Raw genomic sequence first — 20630 nt, 5'->3', positions numbered from 1 at the left:
TGGAAGATGAAGAAGGGGCAAGAAACAATGAGACTTAGGAAAAATCAAGGTATCAGAATATCCCAATAAAAACATTGGAACACCCAGTTTTGTATCACTTCTAAAATTCATATGGTATATACTCTACTTTCTTCCAGAGAGAAATAACGCTCCAGCAAACAGTGAATGTGGCAGTAACTAGCACAGAACACAAGAACACCATTGTAGTTTACTGCATCCTAATGTTTTGTCTCAAGAATTAAAGCAATGCTGGAACAATTCATAACTTATACCAAGTGAAAAAAAGCAAACTTGCAATCTCTTCTGCAACCAAATTGCTGTTCTCCACTTCAGGTAGCCTCTTAAGGTGAAATGTCAGTATGAAAAAGAGTAAACCCTTCCGGGAAAGAAGGGAGGGAGGACAGAAGGAAAGCAGAAGGCATAAAAATGCATCTGTGCAGCCTCTCATTCTAGTATGCTTCCACTTACTATAATCAGCAACTGAGCGTGCACAAACCAAAGTCCCTAGAAATGTAAAATTCAGAATATACATCCTCATGAAATTAAGAATTCAAAGTTATAATCTATTAATGTACTGTATACTTTTACCACAATATAAAAGTAGTCTTTCAGATAAATCACAGTTTATACACCCAAACTTAATGACAACTTACATCAGAAAAATTTCCAATCTTTACCATCTATTAAAATTGAATCGCACACAGATATTTCAAAAGCAATATTTCAAACCAAGCGTTTAAAATGCACTGCTTGCCAGGTTTGAGCAACGCATTATTACTTGTAAATGCAGAATTTCCCCATCCTTGTACAGGGTCTGGTAAGTTTTCTTGGCAACGTTTTTGTTTTCATAGACAAGTTGTTAATTGTCCTCTCCTTCTGCAAGTATAGATTAGCCCAGTCTGAGAGCCTGCCTTTTCAATCCCCAAAAAATCATATTTCTGCCATTCTCAGATCTGATAATTTGAAACTATCTAAGAAAAAAGTTTGTTCCAAAATACTCTAAATATTACTGAAGCAGAGATGCTTCAGGGGATTAAAATAAATTAAATGTCTATAGAAAATCCTTTTAAGACAACTGAAATGTTGGCACAGACAAGTGGGAGGGTTGCGAGGTCTTGCAGCCCTGCAGCCACACTCCCACACAAGCCAGGGGAGTCGTCACATGCAATTAGAGGAAAGACTACTTCCATAGATGGCTTGAGTGGTAACAGTGCCTCCACTGAAATCAGCAGGTGAACAGAATCTCAGATGGGGTCAGGGCTGTAAAACAAGAAAGGCAAAGCAAGTCCCCAGCTTAAGGATTCATTCCTAGATGTTTACTTGAAAGAGAATACTAAATAGTTCATTAGTCTGATATAGCAGTTGCTTTGTTTCTACAGTGTGCCAACACCCATGTTGTATTACACATCAGACCATACTATGATGTGAGCTAACATCTTTAGTTAGTTAAATCAAATCTGTATTACATTTGAACAGTGCAGAGCACCAGCCCATGCCCACTCCGCGAGCTGCATTCGCTTAAAAATCACAGAATTTCATTTTCATCCTTAATCATACAGGGCAAGAACAAAGGTGGAACGCTAGAGGAAGCAAAAAGCTTTGCTGGATAATAATTAATATTTTGTAAATTATTTCCATTTAAATTTTTATTCTGGGCTAAGCGTAACTTTATATGAAGACCCATGTGTTAAACTCACCAGTTTCACCAAGAAAACAAATGCTTCAAAACTGAATTGACACAACTTAAAGATATCCTTCTAAAATCCACTTTCCACATGTTTCTGATCAGCTATCAAAACTCCAACACGCTAGCCTTGCATCTGCTCTAAGAAGCCTAAGAGCCAACAGGCTCCTTCACTGTTAACGTTAAAGAATAACCAGAAAGGTGCATTCAGCATCCTACCCCTCTACCAGGAGTTCTCCCCTTATCCTGCTCCTTAATCCCCCTCCGAGCCATTTCAGTAAGAGACTGTGTCCATCTGGGCTTTAATCCAAGTGATCTGAGTTCCCATGTTCTTACGAGTTACTTTACCAAACAGATTTATGAGAAGTTTCCTCAAAGGACTGGAGCTTTCTTCAACTGAAATGAGACAGTCCTCTTGGGTCAAGGACTCTTTCTCTCCACAAGACCGTCCTCAGTAGACACCTGTATTTTCATCACCATCACTCTCACGCAGCAAGGTTTTAAGTGTGATCAATACCACCGGGGCAGCCTTTTAGTCAGATTGTGTTTAAAATGCGCTAGTAAAAAAAGTTGCTGCAACAACTGAGTTAAAGGCACGTGGGAGGAGAAAGCTTCATGGGTAAGAAGCCTTTTAACTGAACCAGCTGGTCCAGTTGGGAGAAGTCATTGGACTGTATTCAAAGCCAGATCCTCTATCATAACTCACTTGCAAAATACAGAACTCCCGTATGTTTCTTGCTTCACACGTGTATTTACTGCAACAGCCAGTTTCTATTCACATCCTTCGTTTTTTCATACTTCTCTTTGCACTGTGTCTTTCCTCTCCCCAATTTTTTTTCTCTCCAGCCCAAAGCCTCCAGTTCTGCTGCAAAACAAACATGTTTTGTTTAAGCTGCTCTTCCATAACACTCTTGGTGTACAGCCTTGTTGGGCAATCAGAACAAAATTTGAAGCCAAGTTGGTGGTGCAGCAGCAATTCTGATGAGCAGCTGAAAAGAAAAGTTTATTTGTACAAATATTTAATCTAAGCTAGAAAAACAGTCTTTCCTTTTCTTGTGCTCTCCTTGTAGTAATTGTATAAACTGTGTCTCTCTGCCCTTGTTATAGCACAGATGTGTCTCACAAAAAGCTGCAGTCTTATACCACGGACTTTCATTCATCAGGCTCTAAAAGCCAATTCTGACTTCCTTCCGAACAGCATTACCCTACACCAAGCCCCACAAATCAAGGCTGTTTTACAAGGAAAAAGAGAAAAAAAGGAAATGCTGCTCTTCTGGAGAGCCAAGAACTCAAAGCTTATGGTAAAATACCCTGGTTCTCATGCACATTTCACAGGTTTGCAAGTAGCACCTTTGAACAAAGCAGAGCAGTTGTTTTCTGCACTTTCAGAACAGTCTATTTCATACACATCTTATGGTGCTGTAGGATTTCTGCCCTATGCCATAAGCAAATTAATCTCAAAACATCTGGTCCAGAAGCGCAGTTATCCATATCGTTTTTCTCACACGTGCAATTATCAATGGGATCTTCACAGTGATGCAGCAGAACCTGAAGTTATTTTTTCCACTTGTGTGGAGCAAATCCATTAGACCACCACACCCTTGCTCCCACAACTCCTGTCACGTTGATTGCGAGTTAAAATTAGGCAACACAACTGAAATCACGACTAGCGGAGGCAGAAAAGAGACAAGAGGATTAAGGTCATTCAGTAAAAGATCACGTGGAAATTTTTGGCTGCAAAGACTTCCAGTGTTCCGGGTGATTTAACAAAAGAAGAGGGAAAGAAAAAAAGTCAGGCAACAATATGAGGAAAGAGAAGTTGTTAGCGCAAGTGGCTCTTTAATTTACAAGAGGAGAGGTGGCACAAAAGACTACAAAAGAGCCAGGTAAAGAAAGGAGGGGTGCAGAACAATGCTGATATCAGTCCAGATATCAAGCCTGGCTCTATCACTAGTTATCTGCATACTTCAAGCACTTTGTTGGTATACATTAGTTAACAAAAAAAATTATGTTTTTGATTTAATTATACTAATGCAACACAACTAGCCCGATGCAACCCCCACCAGGCCCTCGCGTGCTAAAAATTGCAGAGCAGGGGGAAAAGAGCTGGCATTTTGTGACTACAATATATGAAATGGGACCTCAGCAGAGCCACCATTGCTCTCGCAGCTCCACCAGCTGCCAACGGCTGATGACAGTGAAAAGGCTCTTCAAAGTACCTTCTGCTTTGTTTAATCCTTTCTTTGGTAAAAAAACCATGGCCCCAACAAGAGGCCCTACTAGCATGGCTTTACAAGGAAAATTAAATACGAAGCCCCTAATAAATCCCTGAGAAAGGAGTTATTTTTGGAAGGTGTAATTGGATAGCTCTGCATCACCTGCACGGAGGCTGTGGGGAACCTGTGAGCTGGCTCCAAGCTGCCACCCAGCACTCCTCCCAGCCTGGCTGGACCGCTGCCGCTACCTGGAGCCCCAAGACGTTCTTTTTGATGAAGCTGCTGTAAGAGCACATCAGTCCCTCGTAAAGGCAGAGCAACATGGACATGGAGTACCCAAACCAGCACGTGGTTTGCCAGGACAAAGTTATTCCTCCAAACCCACGTGAAAGCATTTCAATAGGCAAAACCAGTTTGCAATGGCTCAACACATTGCAGCCTGTGGTGACTGTGTTTTTCATCTCATAGCCCCACCAACAAATACCCAGCTTACTGTCTCATGAAACCATGACCATAGTCTGGAAGAATCAGAAAAATAAGTCTGGAAGCTGCTGAAGTCATTGTTTGCACACACCAGAAAGGCAGCGCCCGAAAACAATAACTCTGGCTTATTTACCACATCCCATACAAACCCTGGAGTGAATTCTTCTCCTGGGAACTTACAGTTACATCCAAATGTTCAAAACTATTAATAAAGTTTACCCTATAATACAATTCTGTTTAGGTGGCATTACCAGGGTTTTAAGAATGTAAAGCTGAACCACAGAGAACAAAGCCAAAATTGTCAAAGGAACTACTAATTGAGTGACCAATTTAGACACCAAGGGCTTGATTTTCCACAGCGCTCAGCACGTCTGCGTGTTCTAAGTGCAGCTTCAAAGCCACTTTCAGTGGCAAGGAGAACACTGCCCTTCTGCGAGAGAGACTTGAGGCTTGTCACAAGACAAACTGAAGAGAAGGCATACTTAGCAAGGAATAGCAACTTCTGCTCAAATAGCTTGCACAGCACCAAGACCAGAACATGCAGAATTCTGTTTGCCATGGCAGCATTTGATTCCCCTAACTAAAGGTGTACGTCCTTCTGGAAGTCCTCAACTTACCATAAAATTAAGAAACCATGCGGTGAGTAACTGAGGCACAAACTCATACAGACAAGTCATCTTCACTGCACGCACTGGACTTGTCCTCTAGCCTCAGCCAACATCCCTCCCTGCAGGGTTAAGAGCAAATGCTAAATCTCTATTTACCTTGTCCTCATCTTGGAACATCTGAAATGGTTAATAATAAAAACTAAGGAGATAAGAAATTATGTGGAATATTTTAACTTCACTATTTCAAATTAAGCAAAAGACAAAGCAACTGAAAACATCTCAGAGTATCACATGCAACCATGACTACAACTATTGTAAACAGCTCCACGTACCACAGGCATTTATAACGATTTCTAGATAATCTGCTGGACCACTTATATTTTTATATATACATGCAGTCCTATATCTAAAATAAAAAGGTAACAAAGAGGACTAAACGCTTCAAAACCACACTAGTATTCAAGAACAACATTTAAAAGGGCCTGCCTCAAATCCGCTAAATCAAAAATCATGAAGTATAATTAGCATAATTTACAGATGGAAGAAGCTTAGCTTCTAAAGAAAAAAAAAAAATGAAGAGGAATCCAGCAAACATAAGCAACATGGTAAACCACTACTGATGAAGATGAGCAATAGCACTCCCTCACACCCCTTTTTTTTAAATAAAAATTTATGCCATCAGAAAAAAAAAAAAACCAAACCATCGCTGAGAGAGTGTTCTAACAAAGCTCTGAAAATAGCAGAAACCACAAAAGAAGTTTTTGGCTGACAAAGTTAGTCCAGGTATGGAATACAGCAGGCAAAATGCTCTTGTTTGCTTTCATGTTCCAACATTACACTCTAAGCTAGAAATAGTTTCTTGAATGTGTGATAGGGAGGAAAGATTAGTGTGTATTACACTAAGGAGGTACGGGATGCAAAAAAACCCGAGAAGATCACAGTATCAAGGCTGACAAATGGCATTAAATTGTCTCCAAGATTAAAAAAAGCACTTGAAAAATGTTTTAAAAAGGTAGGAAAAAACCCCATATTAGACGCATGGGTGGCCTCCTTCACAAAGAGATTAAAGGGAGCCGGATAATTCAGTTTGGAGAGGAGCAAAAGGGAATATGATACAGGTATTATGAAATAACGAATCACAGAGATGGCCAAATTGGCAGCTTCTGTTCACCCTTCATCTAAATTAAATGAAAACAAGTTTGAAAACAGAGAAATAAGCATTTATGCAAAGTTATCTGAACGCACTTAAGCGCCACACAGCATCTGCCGCTGTGCTTTATTACTCTCCCCTCTCCTCACGCTAAAGGTGTAACTTCAAGAGCAGTTTCAAGATAACCTCAGAGTTTATCAGCCGCGTTAGCACTAACGCAAACACGCCTGATTCAGTATCCATCCTGATTTCTAGAAAATTAAAAAGCGGCGTCAAGCAGATGGGTCCTTAAAGGCAGCAACTGCTGTTTTACAGAGCTAATCCCCATTCCCAGGGTCTTGTCATGGGCACTTGCTGGGGCCCCCTCTTCCTCCTCCTCCCCAGGCAGACAGGCTACCAGGACATTTCTGCGGCTCGGCGTGAGGGGAGGATCACATGCCGGGCTGGCAGATGGGTGTTGTGAAACATAGTGGGAAGCAGCAGCAACACTAGCTCGTGTTCATCTGCCTCCTCTCGCTTCGAGGCGGCCAGTTTAAGTGGAAACACTCTCCACTACTTCTACGATCTCATTTGCAGTTTGCCAAAGGGAAAGAAAAAAAAAAAAAAGGCTATAAAAGCATTACTATCCAGTCAGCATCCATTGCTCAACTTTGATTAAAAGACAGACTACACAAAAGCAAAGGAGCCAGCAAATTTTAAAAGAATGTTTGGAAAATACTCTGGGATAAAGGACGAATTTTCTGCTGTAGTCGGAGCACAATATTGAAATACAATTAGTGCTTTATTGACAGTTTCAACACCTTCCCATGTAGGCATCCAGCACTGGGCTTGTCAGGAACACTCCTGCTCAGCCCCACGCTGCAAGATGCAATGTGCTCAGGGCCACGAAAAACAAAGGAAATGAGTTAAGTTTTTCTTCCCCCCCACCATCAACCTTTCGAGTCTTTTCAATTTTGTTAACTATATAATTACAGAAAATGTGTTCTTTCTAACTGGAAGATTTATAAGGGAGAACTGGATTTCTCCTATACATTTCACTCTCTTCTCTGTGCGTGCACAGGCAAGTAAGTGAAAAAAAATTTTGAAAGCTATTTTTTGTAATAAAAAGTCTCCTTGCCACTTCATTACTGCTCTACAAGGTTGGTGCTGATATTTTTAGTTTCAGCATAATAGTTCGTTCACCTAAAAAAAAGGGTCTACTGTAAAGTTAAAAGTTACCTGCATCTATAACAAAAATCTGACAGACTAACAAAATAAGTTTTTGAATCATCTTTTGGAACTAATCAACAATTACAAGTTCCAAGAAATCTCTCTACAAGACCACAGGGATTATTTCCTGACGAGGCCGCACATGAAAACTATTCCTCCTGGTGCAGGTATGAAGAAACGGAGCCAAGTCTGTGCTTGACACCAGGGAAATTTTTCTGGGAAGATTGTCCCATGTTGTAACATTATTTCCTCTAAGTTCTGCTTATAACTATGGCAAAATGATAGAGGGATTCATAAAGGAAAAGCCTGTAAATGGATTTAGTTCACAGATTAGTGCAGATAAAAATAAAGTATATTAGAACTCAGATGGAGATCACATCTAAGACGGTCCCTCTATTGTGTGCAAGACTCAAGATGACAAGCTTTCAGGAAAAAAGATAAGTCTTTTAACAACCACTTTGTGAATATCTCAGATCTCTTTATAACCAGGAAAAAAAAACTATAAAAAGACTCCAGCATTTCACTTGAGTTATATTTACAGAATTCCCCATCCCCCTTTTTAAATTGGTCACCCGTAAGATGCCTGTCATGCCTTTGGCTTCCCAGCAGTCCTACGAAGCGACAGCACTGCTGTGAACCAGACATTTAAGAAAAGGTTTAGCCTCTAAACAACTAGTTTCTGAAATACGAGAGACTGCTGAAAGGAGGAGACTGTTATCTGCATTTAACAGCGGCTTACAGACACACGGGCTGGTTTGCTAGATAGTCTCAAGTATGTCACCTACCTCACCTCCTCAGTTATTCTGCTGGCATGGCAAAACACCTGTACCTGGATGCAGATCATCGGTAGCAGTGTCATAACACAGTCACTTGAGCTGTGGTAACAGCTAAACCTCAGACTGTTCAAGTCATCTCAATAGCAGGAGAAGTTTCTCTTAACTCCTCTCCCATTTTGTATGGTCATTTACAGGGAGAGGGGAGGAAGGAGGACAACCTCATCTGGCTCCTGCTGTGGGGACTGGGTGCTGAGAGAAGTACAGGAGGTCGGAGTTGAACTCAGGACTTCAAACCTGAGGTCAAACAAAAATATAAGTTATACACTTTACAGCAAGAAGAAGAGATCTTTCTAGAGCAAGAACACCACCTTCAAGTATTTGAATTACTTTGAGCTGCAGAATTGGATTAAAATAAAATCTACAGGAAAGCTCTCCACAGTGCTAATGCAGAGATGAGAGTTTTGCAAACAAAAACAAATTAAGTGCTGTCAAAGCCTTGAAACTGCAGAAACACAAACCTTGGAGCAAAGGGAAATCACTGGCTTTTTAAGCATAGAAAATTGGTGGTAAAACACAGATCTGGCAGCTCCCAAATCATTCATATAGTCACAGAAATACAAGTAAACCTATTTAAGACATTCAAAAATGAGTTATTAAAAAAGCCCTGAAAGTTTAAGACATATCATGAACTTCTATTAAACACACATTTACCAAAGATCTATGAGATTTTCAAGTCTAGCTCAAAGTATACCAGCACTACAGCCAATTCACACATGAACCTGAAAGGTAACGTTTAGGAGGATGTTTACAAAAAAGAAATGACAAATTTTGAAGGCAATTAGCTAAACTAGAAATTAGGATTGCAAGAGATGCATATGCTAATACCATTTGAGCTATATAGCCAAGCAAAACAATTCTGAGTGTGAATGCTGAGTGCTAGCTGACAGCTTGTGGACTATAAATTACATCTAAGCGTCGATTTTGAAGGAGCAATCAAATGACAAGTAAGATGACTGGAACAACTCAAGGAGAACAGGCATAGTTAAACTAGTTAACTATGTCTAACATGGCTCAAGAGCAAGCGCTGCTTCCATCTACTTGCGTTCAGAGCCTTCTACAAAGAAAGGTGGAAGTTTTCCATTCGCAGCCTTGCAGGTTGCAATCGGTTACCAATAAGCTCTCCAACTCTGAGGTTTACTGTACAGCCTCATTTTTAATAGAATTAGAATATGTTTTATTCCACTTCGCTCTAAAAAAAAAAAACAACCATAAACTGATATTTTCCAGAAAGTTTTATTTCTCATGCACTGAAAGGGGCACTGCAAGTATTCTGATAAGTGGCTCCAGTCCTGTTTCATTGCTGCTTCGTAAGTAGCTCCACACACTATCCTCCACTCAGAAGTACTTTAACTCTCTACAGTAATATTCCACTGAATATGAATCAAACATCTGTAGCCATAATTCATTAAAAGCAAGGGCGAACAATACTGCAGGGCACCGAGAAGTTGTACGCCATTTACCAGTTTCACATTTACTACAAAATAAACTACCTCCTCTTGTCAAAACAACTTGTTCTCCTCAACAAGCTTAAAATTTAATATCTTTTTTGACATCTGAAAAGCCAGCACTGTTTAAAATGAGGAAAGTGGGAGTGTAAACCCCCAGTATACGCCTGTATGAATGTACACTTCATTCTGATTTTTCACTGATTCATAGCAAAATACTCATCCCAACAGAAGGGGAACTAGATTTTTAAGCACAGAGGGAAAGAGTACTTCAGTGCTTTGCTACTGACATGGGAAGAAGAGGAGGTGGTGTAAGAGGAACTAGGAAATCTTGGTTATTCGCCTGCTGAATATTTAGGGAGCCACAGCTCTAAAATCTCTGCTCATGGCACCTGGATGAGAATGAAATGTGCTATTCAGAGCTTCACTTCGCAAGAAAACGCAGAGAGCAGTAGTAAAGGATTGCTAGAGCAGGGGGAAAATTGTTTTCAAACCATTAGCACACAAACTTCTTGTGTTACACAGCAGCCACATGTAATAAAAGCAGCAACAAACAAGGGTAGCCCCTGCCTTAAGAGGCTTGCACGGTGTGGGCAATAGGCATGATAGCTACATGGGGAGGTAAGGAAGGAGTAGGAATGGAAACATCCACCTGATCTTTTGGTTGAAATTCAAGGTTGTCCTCAGTCTGGAGCGGGTCGTCCTTACTGGCTGGCTGTAGAAATGAAGAATAGGCAGCTCAAGTGCTAAAGGAAGCACAGCCCAGCTGGAAGGCCGGGGAAGTCATGGCAGCATCCCAGTGACCACTAGCTCAACTGCTACCTGGGCCTCTGGGAACAGGAATGAAGAGTAAGACAGCAACATCCAGGAGAGATTTCACAGAGAACTGGATGTATGCCATGTAGGAAGATATTGGGGGATTGAGCAGCTACTGTGGAAGAGATAAGGACTGAGGGCATTTACAAAATATGAGAGATATCATGAAATAAAGCTCCTCAAAAAATCTGGACAACAGTATAGGAATGAGCCACATGGCAACCAGTTCAGAGAAGAGAGTATATGGGTACCTCCCAGGTCAGTGCCCACACAAGAGCAGGTTCTGCGTGTAAGGGAATGTAAGACCAATGTAAATAAGAGATGGAGACAAGCAGTAGCAGAAGCCTCAACTAATACATGATCTCTTACTAACCACGTGCCATCACACGCACCAATTCTTGGATTTAAGGAGATGGAAATAGATCAGCATACAGAAGCAGCCACATACAAGAAGCCTTGAAGCTGGAAAGTGTAAGACACTGAACACTAATGACACGATTTTCATTGCCCAGATACTCAAAAGAAAAGCAACAGACAAGATCCTCTAACAAAGCACGGCAGAGGTACGGTCAGCACCGGGAATTCTCTGAGACGCTCTTCAGACAAGAGCTGACTGAATGAAGATGGACTTGTTCCACGTGTTCTTCTATGAAGACAAGTTCTTAAGCTATGAATAAAGAATACAAGATGCATACAGCATGGCACACCAGAGAAGGAGAAATACTTAAAAACGCCAAGAAAATTAACACGAAAACCCAAGCCACCCTCTTTCCCCATGAAGCTGGAAGCAAACTTCCCAGTAAGCAATGAAAATGTGTCAATAGCTTTAAATAAAACATGGACACCACACATGAGAACAGGCATTTGTGCCAGCACCTTTCTGCAGACTTAATGCTCCTAAATGGAAAGCGGGAGAAGAATCCGAGGACATCCCATTTCCAGATAGTTTTTTTACTTTAAAAGAGAAAGCCTCACTGCTTTGGGAACCTCTTACCAAGATTTAAGGTCTTTGACTTCAAATGGATTCGAGAGGTTCAGATTAAGAGGCTGTCATATTGTCCCTTCCAGGATATCACAGTGTCCCTGGCAGCAGGGACATCACCACTAGAAGAGCTGCTGCCAGCCCTGGAGGCTGGGTAAGAAACCTGAGGAACCTTTGTGAGAATTTAACGTCTAAGCACTCGGTATCACCCCAAAAATACATGCAAACGTTTGGCCATTCTTCCACATAGCAACAGTAAAATTGCTTTTCCCTCTGGTTACCCAAGAGCATGCTTAACTTTCAAGCTAGCATAAATAGAAAGCTTGGCTATGGCAGAAAAAAAAATTATGGGATGGGGTAACACGGTCGAGTGTGCTGCAGCAGCCTGTGGAAAGCAATACCTCTATGAGGTCTGGCAGCAGATCAAGGGCAGTCACTTCAGTTGCTTTTCAGATTATATAGCTTTGTGAAATTATTTTTGGTAATATTCAGCCTTCTAAAAACCTCTCTATGGAAAGTGGTCTTTTCCAGTCCTTATGTTGAGCTCTTACCCACCAGCTCACAATGTACCACTGTAGTTGTGCTGGCTACTGTGCCAGCAGCGCAGTCGTGGTACATGCTGCTGAACCAACGACACCAGACCAGAACAGGAGGAATGTCTCCCTTTCCAGCCTCCTCTTTAATTTTAGCGTGCACACAGCTCTGCTGCCAGGGCAAGGCCATGCCAGGCCGATATTTGATTTGTAAACAGACACTTCAACATGCTCATCTTAGCTGTGGGCTCCAAGTTATCCACTGTTACTCCCAACTGGCATGCAGGAAGACTTCTGCATGTAACCTTATCCATAACTGTGAGCTTTCACAGGAAAGAGGCTGATAGTTAAATATATTTTGATGATGATATTAGCTTTCCCTAGAAGTGGGGGGGAATCAATGCAGACATTCCTTTTGTCACCCTCCAGGCTGGGTTCTAGGAGGTTCAGGAACAAAAGCACAATTAAGGCAGACACACTTTGCTTCACACACTACAACACACACAGGGTGTGTCCTCTTCATGTTTAATAAAGGCTCTTGTGCTTTCCAATACAACAAAGGAATTGTCCCAGGATTAACTCTCTGAAAATACAGATAGGTGGTGACTAGGAGATATATTAGCTTTGTTCCTTATATTGTCTCCCACCAATACCATGTCCCTTAACCTGGATTACAGAACAGCACCTGAAGTGCATACCAGGCATTATCACAGATAAACTTAACTTTCAAAAATTAGCTTAGATCCTACTTTTTCTGGCAACCATTTGGATAGAGTCCTTGATATCCAACTCCAGCCACTGGAGTCCTGTGAGGCTAAGCTTATAAAAAGGGTTCATTTTACATTCATTTCTGGGTGCTCAGAGACGAACAGATTTCACTTTGTCTGGGTTTTTCTTCTTGCCTCTTTCAGAGGAACCATCGCAGAATGGACACACAAAAATGGCATCAACCTGTTTTCTAGATAAGAAAAAGATCAGCCTTCCAGTGACTGATAGACCGGCTGCTCCACTCTAGCAATCATTCCCTTGAACTCACCTCAGTACTAACTGTAGTTCCTTTTTGTGTTTGTTTATGGGGTTTTGTTTGTTTATATTCCTTCTGTAAGCCTTGCCTAAAACTTTAGGACACAAGCTTTTTCCTCAGTATGTTTACAAGAGCAGTGGAGAGTACTTGCAGAGATCTAATGAGATTACCACACAGTAACGAGTAGCTCAAAGGTAGCAATGGGCTTTCAGGGCTGGGGGCAAGAATCAGAAAACTCTCCTTTCCTTCCTTCCTTCTAAGTAAAAAACAGAAGTTAGCTCAATAAGTTTTTTTCAATATCTAGCTAGAAGAAATGCTCACATGCCACTGACGGGGAACTTGAATCTCTGAGCAGTGACACCTGTATAAGATTATGTTCCTCACTGTTTTGGCTGCATTAAAAGTACCATTAAATGCTTCAGTGCTTGCGGTATTTTTATATCTTCAGACAAGAAATCAGGAAACAATAACTCAAGAGACCTCTGTCCAAAGTCTAGAAAAAAGGAAGCCTAATTTATCTGCACTTTGACTGTATCTGTGACTACGTTACGTAAACAGTCCTTACCTTTAAAAAGCCTACAAATAAGCATTATCCACTTCCTCCACCTCCTTCTCATTAAGGTGCAAGCACCAATGCCTTCATCTGGATTTTCATCTCAAGAGAGATGCTAGAAGCAGGCTTTAACAAAAATACGAAGATAGAGGTTTGCTCACCTCCAGTCATACTGTGCAAGAGTGAAAACCGAAATACTTCACAAGTACAAATATAGTTGTCATGTTAACCATGTTAGTACATTCTCTTAGAAGCCTCTTAGAAAAACATTCAAGCTGGTTTCTGTGGTTGACAGATATAAGTCTTCACAAATTCCTCCTCGGAATGATTTAAAATATTTGTTCACAAAGGTGGCCCAGGCCCCATTTCTCTCCACACTCCTGCACAGCTCTTCACTGCTGCTGCTACACATGTGGATTAAATTGCTTGTGCTTGAACATCTGCAGCTAACTACTGATTTTTGAAAAGTTCATATCTTTCTTTTACATATATTTGTGTATATATGCATATATACACACAACATACTATACATATTCATTCACATCCCACCCACTTGCAGGATAGCAGGACTCTGAGCATGGAAGAGCAAGCTGATATGAGAAGCTGCTTCAGGCATAAAAATATATGTTGTGGGATGCGCACACAGCACACATCTCAAAGAATTCTGTAGCATTGGTGCAAGATGAATAATGTTCACTTCACTCACAATTGGCTCATTTAGATGGTGACATCTTGACGTCTGGTAGGACATATGAAATATTGTTTACTGAATTCAGCATCTTCTCATAAGTATAAACTATTCAATAAATACAGCTCAAGCTGGCCTTCTAATCGTATTCAAAATTAAATACTCCTCAGCCAAAGTGGACTAAACATGACCAGAACTCACACCAGCAGCTGAGAGCAGGCCTACCAGGAAAAGTTTTACAACAAGACAAACATCAAGAATGACTAATTTAGAATCAGATGTACAGTAGCCTTATGCACTGGCAGGTTTCATGTACATCTTGCCATGAGAGACAAACCCTGTACATGTACACACCCTATACGTGTGTTCCCTTATTCTAATGCTGAGGCATCTGTGGTGGTTTCCCCTCCATGCTACTTCCAAGAGGATAACATCAATATGGTCACAAAGAAGATACAAAGAACATGGACTTAAAGTCCAAGTGCTTTTAATGACCTTCTGTATCCACTTAAGCCCAGTCAATCCAACCCCCTGTGTTCACACCACAGCAAGGCTGCCGCTGTAAGACCAGATCTAGAACTTTTCCTATGACAGCCACAGTTATCTGGTTTCAGAACCAAGGTCGGCCTGATGAATTAGATCCTTGACCGAAGTTGGTTTGGGCTTTTGATGTGTTCCCCTTAAATTCTGAAAACAGAGAGCTCTAAGAATCACCATCACCAGAGCTATTAAAGAGCTAAACAAGTCCTTTTGGCCAGCATAAGGTACAAATCAGCTACATCTCAGTAATTTTAAGTCAACATTTGAATCTGTACCACTGGAGATTTAAGTATGGACAATTTTTTGACTCTCACCACTAGAGATACCCCTCCCACACCACTGCGGATTTTATACTTAAGACTTCTACCATTTTACTTGTGTAGAACAGATACTAAAATATTTTTTGCACTTGAACACTTAAGTCTTCACAGAAGACAGTAGAAAGACTTAATGACCTTGGATCTTCCTTGGGAGTCACGTTTTAGTCGGGTTTTACTTCCCCTGGCAGAGATGCCCTCGGAGCAGTCCACATACTTCTTACTAGTGTATGCAAAGAGCAAACCCAGGGCTCCAGAGAGACACTTGGCTAAAGAGACTAACCTGCCAGGACTAGCTAGGAGGAGGATGTTCATCTCAAAGGAGGTGGCAGCGTGAAGCCAAGGGAAATGCCTGCAGCCATTTCACTCAGCACTGGGAAAATATCATCTGCCAAAACTCCTGTCTACAAATATAATTTGATATATCAGTAACCGGTTCAGAGTAAACCTATATCCATCAAATCCTTGAATAAATTTCACTTTAAAAATCATCCAAGATACTTCAGAAAGTGGATGTTTAGACTCTGCACTTCATCATTCTCTATTGCTTTAGAAACAGTACTAAGGTGTTTGCAGGCTCCTTGGTTTCATTTCCAGTTTGAGCCAACTATGAAGTGCAAGTCATGTAGCATTAGGAGACAGAAACAGGGATGTAAAGCAAAACATGATTTGTTAAAATAAATCTGTATACGAGTGAACAGGCACAAAACATAATCATCCATCTATTGCACAGTTCACATACTGGGGAGTAGACACGCACATGAATGCAGGCAGCTGTGTAAACACACTCGCTGTTAAAATACAAAATATGTAAGGAAAAAAAACAATGTTACAAGAATTTAGATGTTTTCCCCTACTTTAGTTTTTTGATCGCACTCTTAAATGGAGATGGAAAGCACTGTAGAAAGTATCAAGTAGGCATGCAGTGGTTTGAACAAAAAGGGAAAATAAAACTCTAGATCTGGTGAATGCTAAGGTTACATGAAGCAAAGCACAGCTGTAAAGGATAGTGAAGGCTTGGATTAGGCATTTGGAGATCGGTTCCTTTTTTGCATTTAATTTTTTACATTGATTTTTTTTTAAGTCTATAAATACGGCAATGAGAACAAACCATAAAAAGCTTAACACAGAGCACTGCAGAATAGCAAGTGACACCATAAGAACACCTCACCACTTGTGAATGCCACGGAATACAACCTGAGTTTGTTACAGAGGTGCACCGAGATACGTTAGCAGCAACTACAAAATCCCTTATACTTGACTGTAATCAGCTTTGAAAAATAAAGTTATTACAATTGCTTAGGAAAGTTAGGGAAAGGCTTGCAACTCCAGCTTTAAAGCTACAAAAAAAGCTAAGCTTGCAAAATCTAAGCAGTCATCACCAGCCTATTACCCCCAAGACATGCTACGAGCATACCAGGCAGGAAACTATTTTTGTCCTTGGTTCGTTATACCATGAAGAAAGAGCAGACATCGGTCACTATAAACCATTCAATTAAGCCCTCATTTTATAACTATTAGAGAGAAGACAAATGGTTTAAGTTCTGGACCTAACCAACTACAAGCTTAACTAGAGCCATAACTACAAAATTCCAACTGGCAAATTATGCGTGGAGAGAATGAAATACTATGTTTTCTCATCTAAAATACAATCACCTCTTCACACTGGCCAATAATAATAGAAACTGAATAAATGTTCCATTGTGTATACTTCTAAACTACCCCATGCAAGTATAAGTTGTGCTGTAACAGTGGTTACAAACCACCAAACTATCAGATAAAAAAAAATGCATAGTTTTACAACTTTGATGTCAAAAGTTAAATTCTTCAGCTCAGAACAAGCCAGCAGAAGAGCTCAGCAACCCTGCCATTCTTGGCAGAATTGGCAAATATTCCGGACCCTCAAAAATGAAGCCAATCTTACTTATTTGGCTTTAGAAAACCGAAGCCCACCGACAAGTATATTGTGATTGATTTTTTTTCAAGTGTCAAATAAAGAAAGCTGCTCCCTACTAGGCACTACCAAGAATACAATCTGTGTAACCCTTATATACACAGGCAACTACACAAACACCACTCATACACAGATCTGAGTCTAATAATGAACATGCAGTTGTAAATCTGGTATGAGACAGACCACATGAGGGTACGGCCATCTGTATAACGACTGCAATGCGCATTACTGGCGTGGTGTGTAATGTTCCTCCCTCATTAGAAACACCAGCATAAAACCATATACGTGAAGCACATGCCTGTTTACAACAATAACTTCCCCAGAAAAGCTAGAAAAACCACAAAGCTGGAGACAAGATAAGGCAGTTGAGCCTTGTGCAGCTGTGTGAAGTGTCATGAAAATGAGCTCATGCCCCGCAACGTTCGTCCCTTGTGGAAAGGCTGCACTCACAGCACGAACTAAAACGGACCTCAAGGCTTCCCACACAGAATCTCCTGGTAGTGGTGGCCGTGGCAGACAGGCAGAGCTTCATTTTGCCCACGCATCCTGGAGCAAAGTAGCTGGCAGGTACACGAGAAGCAAGAAGGGAGAGGCTACCTTGCAACCAGAAGAGAGGAGGAAGGAAAGTCCAAGGTGGAAGCCAGAGGTGTGCCTGCAGCTCCACCAGAGCCGTGCCTGCAGCTCCACCAGAGCCATGGTAGACAATGACCTTGGGGCAAAGGGTTGGCCCCAAGTCTCATCAAGTGAGCACTGCCACTGCCCACCAAGTGTCTGTGCAGACACTCCAGCAAGGGTGTCAGCCTGCTGTCTCCCAACAGAGGAAGCCCTTTCACCCACAAGTTATTTTTTTTTTAAAGTTGTATTTCTTCTCTTTTTAGATTGTTGCCTATGAGCTTTGAAATAGTGCAGCAAAATATATATTCTCATGCACCACGAGTCACATTCTTCTTCCTCTTTTCATTGTCCCAGCCATACACTGTTTCTGCATCTGATCCAAAATGCCAAAACAGGGACATGAATTTCTCATTCAACAGGGTTTTCAGAATTATTCATTATTTTAAAACGCACAGCTTAATTTGGACTGCTTTACAGACCAGTCTCTTTTAACGTTGTGTAACTCGTATGTTATATTGGCTCAAGCTGGGAAGGAAACTAAAGCGCAGCTTGCAAACTCCTTGGTTCCGCTTCTAAAGCAATAGAGAATGATGAAGTGCAGAGACTAAACATTCATTTTCTCAAGTATCTTGGATTACTTTAAAGCGAAATTCACTCAAGAGTTTGAAGAATATAGGTATCAAGGAATCCTGTTCAACACTATTTGTTTGCAAGGACAATCAGTTTGGAATAAACCAGATTATATTTGCAGAGACAAGCCTCTGCAGATACTGTTTCCCAGCACTGAACCCACAATGGCTCTTGCCTCTCCTCTACCAGTCCTACCAGGTCTTTCCCCATAGCCCTGGTTGCTCACCGTGTGCCACACAAACTTCTTTGAAAGTATCTGCATAAAATGAGAGCTCCCAAAAGCCCACAAAATCCAAGAAACAACTTAAAGACGTGCAGTGATAGTAGCTGGGGGGAAAAAAAAAAAAAAGAGCCTAAGGGAATCCTCAAACCTGTGGATGTACAGGAGGGACCTGAAAGAAGGGGCACAAGGAATTTCTCCATCTCAGCAGTGGATGTGTAAACAGGTTACAAATGCACCAAGGGAAAGGGAGATTTGAACAGCAGGGTGATGCAAAAAGGCCAGAAGGTCCCTGACACTGTTTTCTCAGCAGCAACCTAGAAAAACAAAGCCAGGCTCTGCCAACACCAGCGCTTGCTCTTGTCTCCTCACGCTTTCGCAGCCCGGCCCTGCCCTACAGACGCTGCTGCTCAGCCTGGCCCCCTCCCCACACACCATGTTTCCGCTGCCTTCAAGGCTGCGCGGCTGCCAGGCCGCTGCGTTTCCTCTCCTCCTGGGCTGGGGGGTGAACACAGGGTCCTCGCTCAGCTTCTTGCATGGCAGCTGACCCCAAACCAGGGAGACAGCCCCAGCGCTCTCCCTGGCCTCTGTGCCACCCAAACACCCCTGGGGACGACTCAAGGGAAAACACATCCATTTGGTTTGGGTTGCAGCAATAACTTAAAAGACCCGTTCTCTAGAATGCTCTGGCCATAAAGGTAAAGCAGGGGGCAAAGGAAGCAAGGAAGGAAGCTACATAAAGCTTACAGTTAGTTAAAATAAATCTCTCTTCCCCTCCCCTTCCCCCAGGCCTCATACATCCAGCTCCAAACATCCCCGTTCCCAGTGTGAGCACAGCAAGCCGTCCATCTGGTTCAGGCTCTAACGTGGGCTTTGTACTTAAATCAGTCCTGGGCTCTTTGAGGAATCGCTTCCTGCACGATCCAGGAAACACCATTTGGTACGACAGCAGACGGCACGGGTCTGAAGCACAAGTTCCGAGGAGCACATCTGGAGGAGGTACAGCAACCTTCATGGGATGCGTACAGTGTCACACCAAGTGAAAAACAGCATGGAACACCTTCATTGTCTTAACTAGTTCAACTATTTTTAAAAAAAAAAAAAGTGTGACAAAAACATAGGCAAAAATAGACAAGCTTTGGCTAATATAATTATTCTTCTAACGAGGTCTCAACTACATCTCGAGTAGTTTCAGTCACAGTGACAATAACCATGAAAAGACAACAGCATGACTTCATAAGGGATATAACAGTGCTTAAAAACACTCAGAATAGCACCAACATCATAAAGAAAAAGCATAGATGCCTTAAAAAGACGGAAACCCACCTCTGCTCTCACCCAGTGAGATTGTTAAAGTCTATCGAGAACATAATGAACAGATATGCAACCTAACTTTGTCCGTATACTGAAGAAAATTGGGACCTCTATGTACTGGAGTTGAATACAAAAAAAAAAGTCTGAGTAGCTACTCGCTTTCCAAAAAAAATGTGCCCATTCAAGTGGTTGCTTAAATAGGACAGTGTCTTTTTAGACAGCTAGGAAGCCTGCGAGAGTTTGTGACGATGTCAAACTGCCCTAATTTTAGCTTTGTGTGTCAAGAGCACATGCCTAGAAAGCGCTTTTACTGCTTCAGCAGTTTGCAGGAAAAACGAGGTAGACAAGCACATGCTTATTTACAGAGAGATGAGCCTGTATCTTGTGTGTGAATAATCACGTGTGGCTGTTTCGGTTTTACCGGGTGACTCACCGGAGCAGTGTCAGTGCTCCTGACGCAGCCCCGGAGCTCAGCGTTACTCTGATGGTATAGGAAGGAAACAGATGCATAGCACTCAAAATCCTGAAGCAGCATAAGAGGGCTGGAGCTGCACAAACTCAAAGCAAATGGACTAAATTAATTCCTTGCAAGGGAAGAGCAAATATTTCAGACAGGCAAAAAATAATAAACTGCATAAATAAAAAAGTGGAGCTTTGCAAAAAGTCCTTGCACTCTCCACTTGTTTTCTATTTTACATTCCACCTATAACTATTTTTCAAACTTATCAGTACCATCAACTGTTAAAAAAACCAAAAAATCTTCCATCTGTGGATGAAAGTCCATACAGAGTCATCCAAAGGAAGCAAGAAGCC

The 20630-nt window shown here is 41.5% G+C and overlaps 1 protein-coding gene across 1 annotated transcript in view; it reads right to left on the bottom strand.

Annotated features, from left to right (window-relative positions):
• IGF2BP3 (insulin like growth factor 2 mRNA binding protein 3) overlaps nt 1-20630 on the bottom strand; it is a 112821-nt gene that overhangs the window by 43399 nt on the left and 48792 nt on the right. The gene's annotated exons all lie outside the window — the stretch shown is intronic.

The sequence above is a fragment of the Phaenicophaeus curvirostris genome, chromosome 6 (assembly GCF_032191515.1).
Source record: "Phaenicophaeus curvirostris isolate KB17595 chromosome 6, BPBGC_Pcur_1.0, whole genome shotgun sequence".
In the NCBI taxonomy this organism is placed as follows: domain Eukaryota; kingdom Metazoa; phylum Chordata; class Aves; order Cuculiformes; family Cuculidae; genus Phaenicophaeus; species Phaenicophaeus curvirostris.
This window is presented reverse-complemented; position numbering and strand designations above follow the sequence as displayed.